Below are 10791 nucleotides of genomic sequence, written 5' to 3'. Positions count from 1 at the left end.
GGGTGTGAGATCTTGCATGAGTAAGAGTGCATGAGCACATTTGGTTTTTTGGATAAGCATGTTTGATGGAAGAGTGTGAGAAGGTAAAAAAGAAGGGATGTAGCTTTCCTCGGCCTAATTTGTATGCATGCTTTGTGTTTTTCCCACAGTGAAGGGTGTACAGTGCCTTACAAAAGTAGTTATACCCCTTAAACCCCCTTTTCTTTTTATTTGTCCATCTTCCACAAAATCTGACTTCCTGATAGACCAACCTAAAGTAGTCCATAATAATAGTGGGTCTATATTTGCCCATTCTGCTCTGGAAAGTTGGCCTATTAGATAATCATTAGAATTTAGATGTGGGCTTTCACTAGGCCTTTCTAACATTTCAATATACTTTAAACCAGATGTCTGTATGGCATATTTTAGACTTCTCTGTTTCAGCACACTTGAATCACATATATTTCCTTAGCAGCCTCCAAGGCCTGTCAATTACTCCTATATTCAGGTCAGGTGTGTGAAGGTAAAAAAAAACAAAACAGGCCGAACATGGGGCCGAGGACCAGGGTCACAGACCATTCCATTAACCCTGACTGCATGTTTAGTGGCTTTCCTTTCAAAAAGCGAAACCTTCCCAGTTTCAAGTCTTTGGCAGCTTATGGAAAGTATTCTTCTGACTCCCATATTTGGCTCCATCTTCCTATCAGCACTGAGCAGGTTCTCTGTACCAAATAAATGTATCCCCACAGCATGATTCTGCCACTTTCTTTACAGTGGGAAAGGTGTATTTAAGGTGACCCTGAGTGTTGGACATCTATAATATGATTTGCACTCATATGACAAAGAACCTTCATGTTTTTAGTTTCCCATATAGCTTGTGGCTAAATTTTAAAGTAATATCTGGCTACTTCTGAACATGCTTCTTTTTCTCCCCCTGCTAACTCTTAAATGAAGGTAGAAGGAAATTGTGGAGTGTGTCTAATAGCTGACCCGTTGAGGTGCTCTAATATGAGATGTAAATCTCTGCAGCTCCTCCAGAGTCACCTGATGGCCTTTTTTTATGTGTCCCAAATAACATGGTCTCATTCCCTCACCTGGTAACGAAGATGAACAGCCGTTTTTGAAAGGTGAATTGTGCAGAACTTTGAAAGATCAAGACTTAGTTTATTTTATATCCTAACCCTGGTTTAAAACCTCTGCATCTCTATCCACGAACTATGTGCTGTGCTTCTTGGTCATTATGCTCTCTGTTCACTAATGTTCTCTAACAAACCTCTGAGGCCTTCAAAATACTGCTAGAATTATACTGACAGATTTACATGGATGCAAAGTGCACTAGATTTTGTTTCGAGGTGCCAAAGTTAATGTAGCAGAATAGAAATGCACTCTACACTTTTCAGATTCTTTTTTCTTTTATTTGAAATGATGTCTTTTTCCCCTTTTAATGCACATATACATGCTAATGACCCATTATATTACATTAAAACTAATAGTGAGATTGGAGTGTGGGGTTGTAGCAGGATAAAATGTGAAAAAAAGTCCAAGGGGTATGAGTACTTTTGCAACATACTGTATGGGTGTGAATGCTGTTGTGCATGTTTGGTGTATATTTCAGAGTAATATGATTGCCCTTTACACACCAACACACCACCTCAACTCACAAATAGAAAGGGAAGGTATTCAGATATAAAGCTAGGACACTGCCAAAGAGCAATAGCCACAAAATTTTAACGATTGATGAAAAAACAGCTTCTGCTTTGATAGGTTATTTGTGCACGAAGTGGACATCCAGGTATGGCGGGAGTGCAAGGTGGAATTTAGATCACGATTTTGCCAGCAAAATTCAGCCCAGGGAAATTTGGTGTTTTATATATTTTTGTGATTTCCAGCTGGCAGATCTTTTGACATAGAAAAATGTTAGCACTTAATTTGACCTAGACTGTGACTATTGAGATTATCGAACCAATCATCTTGTCACTTCAAATGGGAGACAATCTGAGTCCCAGTTTTTTTGTTTTTTTTTAATAGATTTTTTTTACACCATCACCTAAGGTAATTTTTCAAATGTAAATTTCTCAATAGCGCGCTAGTTTCAAGTGTTTTCATTTGTTTCACCAAGGTTTCCTAGTCCCATGAAGAGGTTTTTGTATTGTACACTTTATAATGATGCTGTCAGTCTGATTTAGGGTCAGGTACGAATAAAACAAACCAGAGGAGATGTCTTTTCATTTTTCAAATTATGTTAATATAAGAAGCATTACAGGATAAGGTTTTAAATTTAATATAAAAGAATCCAATTTTAATACAACGGTAAAAGTACTTTGGTTACTGCCTTGAATAGGTTCTGTTTTTCACATTTTTGTTTAATGTGGAAATAGAAATAAAACACATTTTTATTTGATTTTAATTATATTTTGTGGTGTGTAAAGCTGACAAAATTCCAGCTGGATTACCTGAAATAAATCATGCATGCCGAGAAATGGCTGTAATAGTTTTTGGTGCAGTTTATTTCTTATCTTGTACTTTTTTTATTTTGTCCCAAATAAATAGTGCATTTCCTGCTATTAGACCTCAAAAATCTAAATCTATGTTATGCTGTGGATAGGAGGGCAAAGGTGAGCCTTTTTCTGACATAAATATCCTGATCATTGATCAGATACAAAGGTTGGATTTAAAAACAAAAAAAATAGAAAATAAACTAATTTTAGTGGATTTTCCTTAAATTGCACTGGTTTATATTAAAACTAAGTATTTGCAACCCCTCTAAAATGTAATAAATGTTTCTCACCAAGTTGCAGAGACCTACACAGGTTTTGTGTGTATTTCTTACTGGATTTTTAATGGCTGCTCTTGGCAGAATTTGTAGAGATGGTGAGTCCACCCATCTTGGCCAAATGTTGGGGTTAGCCTGGTATATCAACTATGTGGAACTAGAATTTGTTCCTTTGTGGTTCATTATTACATTAACTGGACACTAAACACAAATCCTGTGGCACACTTATAAATGAGCCAATAAATCTCAAAACAGTTTCAGACAAATCATTTTTATTTTTATTTAAATAACTGTGGACACTGACACTGCTGTCCCATAAGCTTTGACTTGAATTTTGCTTTAACTTCTTCACCCTTTTTGTTTTTTCTGATGGTGTTGGTTTTGGTCAGATAGTTGCAACTTGACCACTTATGTCTGTTCTTAAAATTAAAGAATTCTAGATAAACATCAGAACAAATTTTGGAATTGATAAAGGATGCTTTGTGATACTTCTTCATCTCAGGAATAAAAAACTTAACTAGAATGTATAAACTCTTCCATTCTTATATTGTTTCCTGACCGGTTCCATCTTTATCTGATTGTTTGGCTGTCCTATTGAAGATCCTCATTTATTCCTAATTATTCAACATTTAAGCCTTAGTTTAGCCACTATCTAAACCTATTGGCTCATACAGAGAGAGATAGATTCTTTATTGCCCAACATTACCTTGACTTTAGTTCCTTCAAGCAGTTATATCATTTTCCAGACTCAGTTTAATTTAAAATAAGGGCTTTAGAATGATTTATGTGCTCTTTTGATTTCTAATTCCTTACCAAGGACATTTTCAAACTACATATCTTCATCTGAAACAAATTTTATCCTGCCATTATCCACTGTATCTGCTAATGTCAGAGCTTCCCTTATTTATATTTTTTTTTTACATCTAAATGGAATGGTAGTAGAGAAATGGCATTGCCAAAAATCAGTTTAAAAAAAATCTTCTTTCATGATGAGTAAATGACGCATGGATAAACCAGCTCTGACTGCACCCAGTAATAGTGTAATTGACATAAAAGTAAGATAAATAGGAAGAAATTTGGCCAGATGGTGACAAATAGTGGGATGGAGGAGATTGCTCTCCAAACAGGGAGAATAGCAGATGTAGAAGAGAACTACATGGCACCTTGGAATACCAATGGCAACCACGAAGAGGCCATATAAAACGTAGCAACGGACAAATATTTGCAAGTAGGGCAACTTCTTTAGCTGAATGGTAACAACAAGGTCCAGCCAAACAACAGCTATGCCTTACAGTAATCAGATTACACAGCTGGGGGAAATAAGTTGGCGTAACTAGGACATTCACTTATGTTAAAACAAACAAGCTACTCACCATGTACAATTAAATTATTATTCTGTATACCACAGAGTGTATAGCAACAAAATTTAATTTTGTAGAGCTCTCATGACATTTCTATTTCTTAAAGTGCAGCAGTGATCAAATGTAAACATTGGGAGAAAAACAATGTATGGTGGATTCGACCCCAAATCCTGTATCCACAGACTTTACACCAAGCACAAGTGATGAGGCAGAGGCCATCAGAGCAACATAAAAGATAATACATCCAAGCTCCAAGAAAACATAAGGAAGAATCTGGAGGAACCATCATGTTAGGAACAAACCCTTGCATGGGATGTACCACCAATAGATAGCTGAACTGACTAATATGACCAAATCCTACCAATGAATAGAGAGGTCTGTGCAGTACTGAAGCACTGATCATGGCAGGACAGGAGCAGACCCAGATCTACAATACAAGAACCCAGGTGCAGGCAATGCAATTAAGCTCCAGAAACAATCCAGCAGTCTAAGATACAGGCAGGAAGGGAATACATGGAACGTCACAACCAAGTCCCTAGTATAGTGCACAGAAACATTTGTACAGAATATGAACAAGAGTGATCATTGTTAAGCAGCAGAGGATGGCTGTATTGATCGATGTGGACATCCAAGATGATGGAAACAGGAAAAAAACAACATGAGAAACCCCAAGGCCTCAAGGAAGAACTAGAGAGATCCTGGAGGGTGAAGGCAATTGTAGTCACTGGAGCACTGGGGGCAGTAACCCCGACACTAGAGAAGTGGCTCCAGCAGATACATGGAGACACATGAGAGATCTCAGTCCAAATGCACAGTTCCCGGGACAGCAAAGATACTGTGATGAACCCTCAAGCTCCCAGGCCTCTGGTGGAGTAACGGAGCTGGAGATGAAGGAGCCACCTATCCTGCCCAGGAAGTACGAGAGGTGTGTGAGGGAGCAGTTTAGAGAGAAAAAGAGAGAGATAGGTTATGTGTATGTACAGTATATAGACATATTCTGTGTCATTTCAAAGTGAAATAACTGTTTTAAGGTAAATGGACCAATGGTGTTTCAAGATTAATATGCAGTAACAAATGTGCAAGCTTCTAGTCTGTGAGTAAATTCACCAAGTCCATAGATGTTAGAAAGGCTGCTTAAAAAAGAATGTTGTCTGGAGCTCAGTGTGAGTTGTTTACAAAGAGGTTTTGGGTGGAGTTTGGGCAGAACCAGTTTAGGAAAGTCCCTGCACAGTACTCCGCTTATTCATCTTTGTTACATTTCTGTGCCATCGCTATGTTGAAACACAATTGCAAATAGGGAAAGCATAGCAAATATCTGCACACTGATGTCCAGAGTAGAGACTGACACGGGAGTGGATTTTCACTCCTGTCCCGTCCCACTCCCACAGAAAAAAATGGTGTCCCGTCCCGATCCCGGGCCAGAGTAGAAATCTAAATCCTGTCCCGTCCCACTCCTGGTGAAATTACTCCCACTCCCATCCCGCTCCCATTCAGAATGACTCCCGCTCCTGCACCACTCCCATTCTTCTTGTTTTTGAGCGCGTGTGAAAAACTCAGAGCGGAAGTTACTATTGGTTTACTCCCGCTCCCGTCTGCTCCCGTTAATGTTTAATCCTGTACCGTCCCAATCCCGTTATCGTTACTAATACTGACTCCCATCCCACGGGAATCCCACGGGAATCCCGTGACCCATGGGATTCCCGAAAAAATGTCAGTCTCTAGTCCAGAGGTTATAATCATATGTGTTGACAGCTAAGATAGGGTGCAAAAAAAACCCAAAACACTTTTGTAACCAACCTTGTCCTCATACCGAATGGTAAAATGCAATGATGGGTAGTTGCTACTTACATTTACTTACATTTATATCGTAACTGTTTTAAAAACTACCTTGAAGGAGTAGTTAAACTGCAGGATACCTTTTTAAATTATGTGGATTTTATTCACTACTCTAAGTTGAGTAACATGTCTGGCCACTGTCAGGAACTTTACTCCACTAAAAAATGGAGCAATATTTAAAAATTTAAAGACAAGTAGAAAAATCTTCTACTTCACTTTGTGCAATACATGCATAGCATTTTCACAAAGAATGATACTAATAGTATCAGTATATTTGTTCTCAAAAGTAATTTTAAAAACCAAAGGTTGCACACTATGTTTTTTTTTCAACATGATTTTTTATAACATTTTAATGTCCCACTGAAGAACTTGTATTACAAAAACAAAAAACAAAATGTTGTTTGTATTTAAAAGTGTAAAGCTATTTCGAGCTGTAAACAATTTTTTTAAGCAGTGGTGCAATGGGAACAATAGAGATATCAGGAACACAGATAAGATAATTAAAGGAATAACCTAAATTAATTATTTCAATTTAGTTTATTCATATAGCGCCAATTCACAACGCATCATTTCAAGGCACTTTACAGAGACAATTCAACCAGATCATACAGCCAAATTGATTAAAAGTTTTCTATCTAAGGAAAACCAGTTGATTGCATCGACTCATTGACTCAAAGGCAATCCCTCACACTAAGCATGCTTGTAGTGACAGTGGGGAGGAAAAACTCCCTTTTAACAGGAAGAAACCTCCAGCAGAACCAGGCTCCGTGTGAGCACCCATCTGTTTAAGCTGACTGGGGCTTAAGGAGACAGAAGCAGATATAAAGAAAGAAGCAGAGAAACAAAAGGCAAGTGGGAGATTAGAGATAGCGTGATAAAAGTGAGTTCTCTCTGGGGACTCCAGCTTCCTCCCCAAGAGTCCAAAAACATGACTATTAGGTTTACCTGTTAGGTTAATTTCCTTAGGTGTGAGTGTGTGTGAGTGAATGATTATTTGACATATTTGTCTCTGTGTTGCGAAAGATTGGCGATCTGTCCAGGGTGTACCCAGCCTTTCGCCTGTAGACAGCTGGAGATAGGCACCAGCACCCCTCACAACCCGGCTTGGGATAAGCGTGACGAAAAATGAGTGGATGGATAGATAATTATATATGAAATTTGTATGTGTTAAGTTTATCATTTCTCTGGATTATCTGAAATAAATCATTAATGAAATTATACAGCATATGACCTGCAGTGAAAATTGGAATCTGGTCTACTACATTCTCCACACTGCAAAAAATGATCTAGAAATAAGTACAAATTTCTTAAATTAAGTATATGTCGCCTTAATTTGAGTATGTAAAAAGACGATTTGCCAATGGGAAGAGTATTATACTCTTAAAATAATGTAATTAGATATTTTACACGTGAAATAAGTCAATCCAATTGTTTTTTTCTTATTTTGAATGTAATTTTTTTGTTCCATTGGCAAAGTGTCTCACTTTCCTCCTCAATTCAAAGCTCCTGTTGCAACATTTATTCTTCTTAATTTGACTAAGGAGACACAAAAGGACATTAGTGAACAGAGTCAACAGTCTGGGGGAAGTGAAGCAAGAGCAACACAAATGCTAGCACAACACCAAGAACAAAAACAAAAAGAAACAAATAACCAATAAACAATCAGTTGAAAATCAATAAAATAAAAAATCAACCACAAAAACAAAATTCCGGGCAACTTCTACATCAACTACATCAAAAAGAATTAGCTGACCAAAAAAATAACGGGTAGCTTGGTTCTGTTGGGCAACTTTAGAATATTTATTGCCCACCCTGGTAGGGGTGTTAAATATGTTATTTAATCAGATATTATTCAGAGTGTCATATATTGTTTGTGATCACTACTGGCAGCATGTTAGAACAACAAAGAAATAGTGAATAAAGCTCACATCATGGTCAAACAGATAATTCTGCACATACAAGGAATAAATTCACCACAACTTCCGTTCAAAATATAAGAGTTTATTAACAAAATCGTTCAGCTCCAATTCAAACATATTTAAATTAAAAACTCTTGACTTAAAACTAGTGAAACACAACTAAACTAAACTACTATATACAAAGAGGAAGGGGAAACATGGTTGAAAAACCATAATCAGTGTGATGATGCAGTGATATCACAGTTTAGCATGGATAAGTTTATGTTGTAGAATTTGGAATGTGATCAAATTAGCTTTTCACTTACATAGAGCAATTAGAACCTTTTCAAACCCATTTATAATACAAATCCAAAAGCTGAAGAAAACATTAAATAAAGTTTTATTAAATAATTTGATTAATCAGAAACCAATATCCTTTATTTAAATTATCCTTTACCCTCTTTGAAATAGCTAGCAGCGAATAGACATTAGGAATAAACTCTAAGTGAAATAATTTTTTTTAGGCTTATAAAGAAAACAGCTCAAAACATTTTACTGTAGCATAGCAAATCATCCAATCCATCCTGTTAGCTTTGTCTTTACTCAACAGTGAACACATGAAATGATCAAAATCATCAAAAGACATATTGTTTAACTAGAATATATCCCTAACTGTGCCAGACCTTATACCTCCTACCTTATACCTACTTTCCTTTGGTGCAGAGACATAGCAGGAGAGCTTTCCGCCTCCACTCTCTTCATCTCTTCAAACATCTTGAAAGATCCTGAAACTCAAAGAGGTCTGATTTTCAAAGGTTATGTTCTGACATGTCAAGCATCAAAACTTAGCCTTGGCCAGTCTGGAAATTTGGATCTTGAGTTTGGCTTCCTCCTAAAAAACACTCCCTATTTAAGAGGTTTCTCACAAAAATAAATGTTTGCCTGAAGAAGTTCTAGTACTGAAACCTTATAAAAAATGTCTTGTTATGCAAGTTTGACTTTGTGCAGGAATGTCATGATCTGCTGCTCTGGGTTTTTGATTCTGTTCAAGTTTTCACTTTACATTATCTGTTAGGCTTCGATTTATGTTATTCTTTGTTTTCTGTTATCACTTTTAAATTACTTCTCATTTTAACCATTCCTTTTTGATGGGCTTTTAATTATCCCCTGTTCTTGTCATGATCTGGCCTGTTTGCTCTCCCCTAATTACTAATTCCTCTCACCTGCCCTCTTCCTTCCCAGCCTCAATCATAATTTATTCCCCTCACCTGTTTCCTCTGGTTTATATTCAGTTCAGCCTGAGCATTCAGTGCCAGATCATTACTTGTCTTTCTGTTCAGTTTTATTTGGTTCATGTCCTGGATCCTAGCAGCCAGTGGAAAGAGGGTTTTAGTGTTTGTCTCGTCTCCTGATTGTCCACTGTTCCTCCCCCGTGGAGTCCTCTGGGTTTTTGGCTCATTATGGGGGGAGGTTCAGTTTTTATCAAAGTAAGCCTGGCTCCAGGGAGGAGACCAGTTTAAAGTCCAGCTTCAAGTTCCGGTTCTTACGTCCTGTCTCAGCTACCCTCTTCCACTGAGCCTGCCTGTCTTCACCTGATCCTGTGTTGCTCCTGTGCGTGACCACCTGGTCATGCTTCTGGTCCCAGTCTGACTCTAAACCCTCCTGGAAGCCTGTGGATGCATGGAAGTCTGGATCCTGCCACCTGTCTCTGTTCCTGCCTGATCTGGATCCTGCCTGTTCCTGTCTGTTCTGGATCCCTCACCAGGATCAGCTTCCAGCATAACCTCTGGGACTGCAGCACTGGGGACACTCGTGGTCTGGACTGTTAAACCAGGTAAGTGACCAACCCAGATAATCATATATCAGTTTATCGGGGTCACTTACCTGTGTTTCCTCCCCCAGAGTGTCTGAGATTGGGCGGTGCCCCGCCCCCCGCCTGCAGTGTCCGCGAGCCACAGCTTTTGAACTTTCCTACTGACTGTCTCTCCTGAATACTGGGTCCATCTGTCTGCGTTTCATGACAGTTCTGCATTCTTAAGTCTCTGCTCCAGTTTTATTTTGCCATTTCTTGTTTACAGTTATCTTCAGTACAGTAGTCTTCCTGAACTTAAAACATTGGGCATCTTTACAGCCAATGACTGAATCATTTTCCATAACTGCTTTTATTTAAAGCCCTGGCCCTTTCATTGAAATTCTTCATCTCCAATGTAAAAGCTGTTGTAAATGTGAGAAAAATCTAGCTGAATTTAACAGTGTCTTTTAAATTAAAATGTTTCACGTCATTCCAAACTTCAAAACTGCATTACTAGATAAATATTTTAGTACATATATGTTCTCAATCCTTTTCAAAAGTGTTAGATGTTTAAACCAAAGAGGGTTAATCCATTCAGTAGGTAAAGAAAATCCACCCATTTTCTATACCCACTTTTCTATACTGGGTATAGAAAATGGGTCCATCCATTCACAGTCCGTAGCAGGGTAATGCAGACATATAAGGGAAATTTAGTCACCAATTAACTTAATGGTCATATTTTTTTGACTGTGGGAGGAAGCTAGAATACCCAGAGAGAACCCAGACATGCACAGAGGAAACTCCTCAAAGAAGTCAGCAATTGAATCATCAGTGTATTAGAGGGCATGATTGTCATTTATTTTATAAAGTAGACTAATCATTTCCTCTGTATGTACATCAGCGGGTAACACAACATCTACTGTGATAAAAAGGGAAATGCATTGATAGGAACAATAAAACAGCTTTTCTTTCATAACAGATGTGAAAGGTTATGATAATGAGCTTTTTCTGCCAGAAATGCGCCAAAGATGAACATAGGTGCATACAGAAAGTAACATCAGAGCAAACAGGATTGATAGTGTTTTACAGCTGATTCGTTATAAACTGGGACAAGAAAAAAAAAACTAAAAAAGATCCTTTCAACACTGTCAC

Source organism: Cyprinodon variegatus, unplaced genomic scaffold, assembly GCF_000732505.1.
Source record: "Cyprinodon variegatus isolate N-32 unplaced genomic scaffold, C_variegatus-1.0 Scaffold792, whole genome shotgun sequence".
Classification (NCBI taxonomy): Eukaryota; Metazoa; Chordata; class Actinopteri; order Cyprinodontiformes; family Cyprinodontidae; genus Cyprinodon; species Cyprinodon variegatus.
This window is presented reverse-complemented; position numbering follows the sequence as displayed.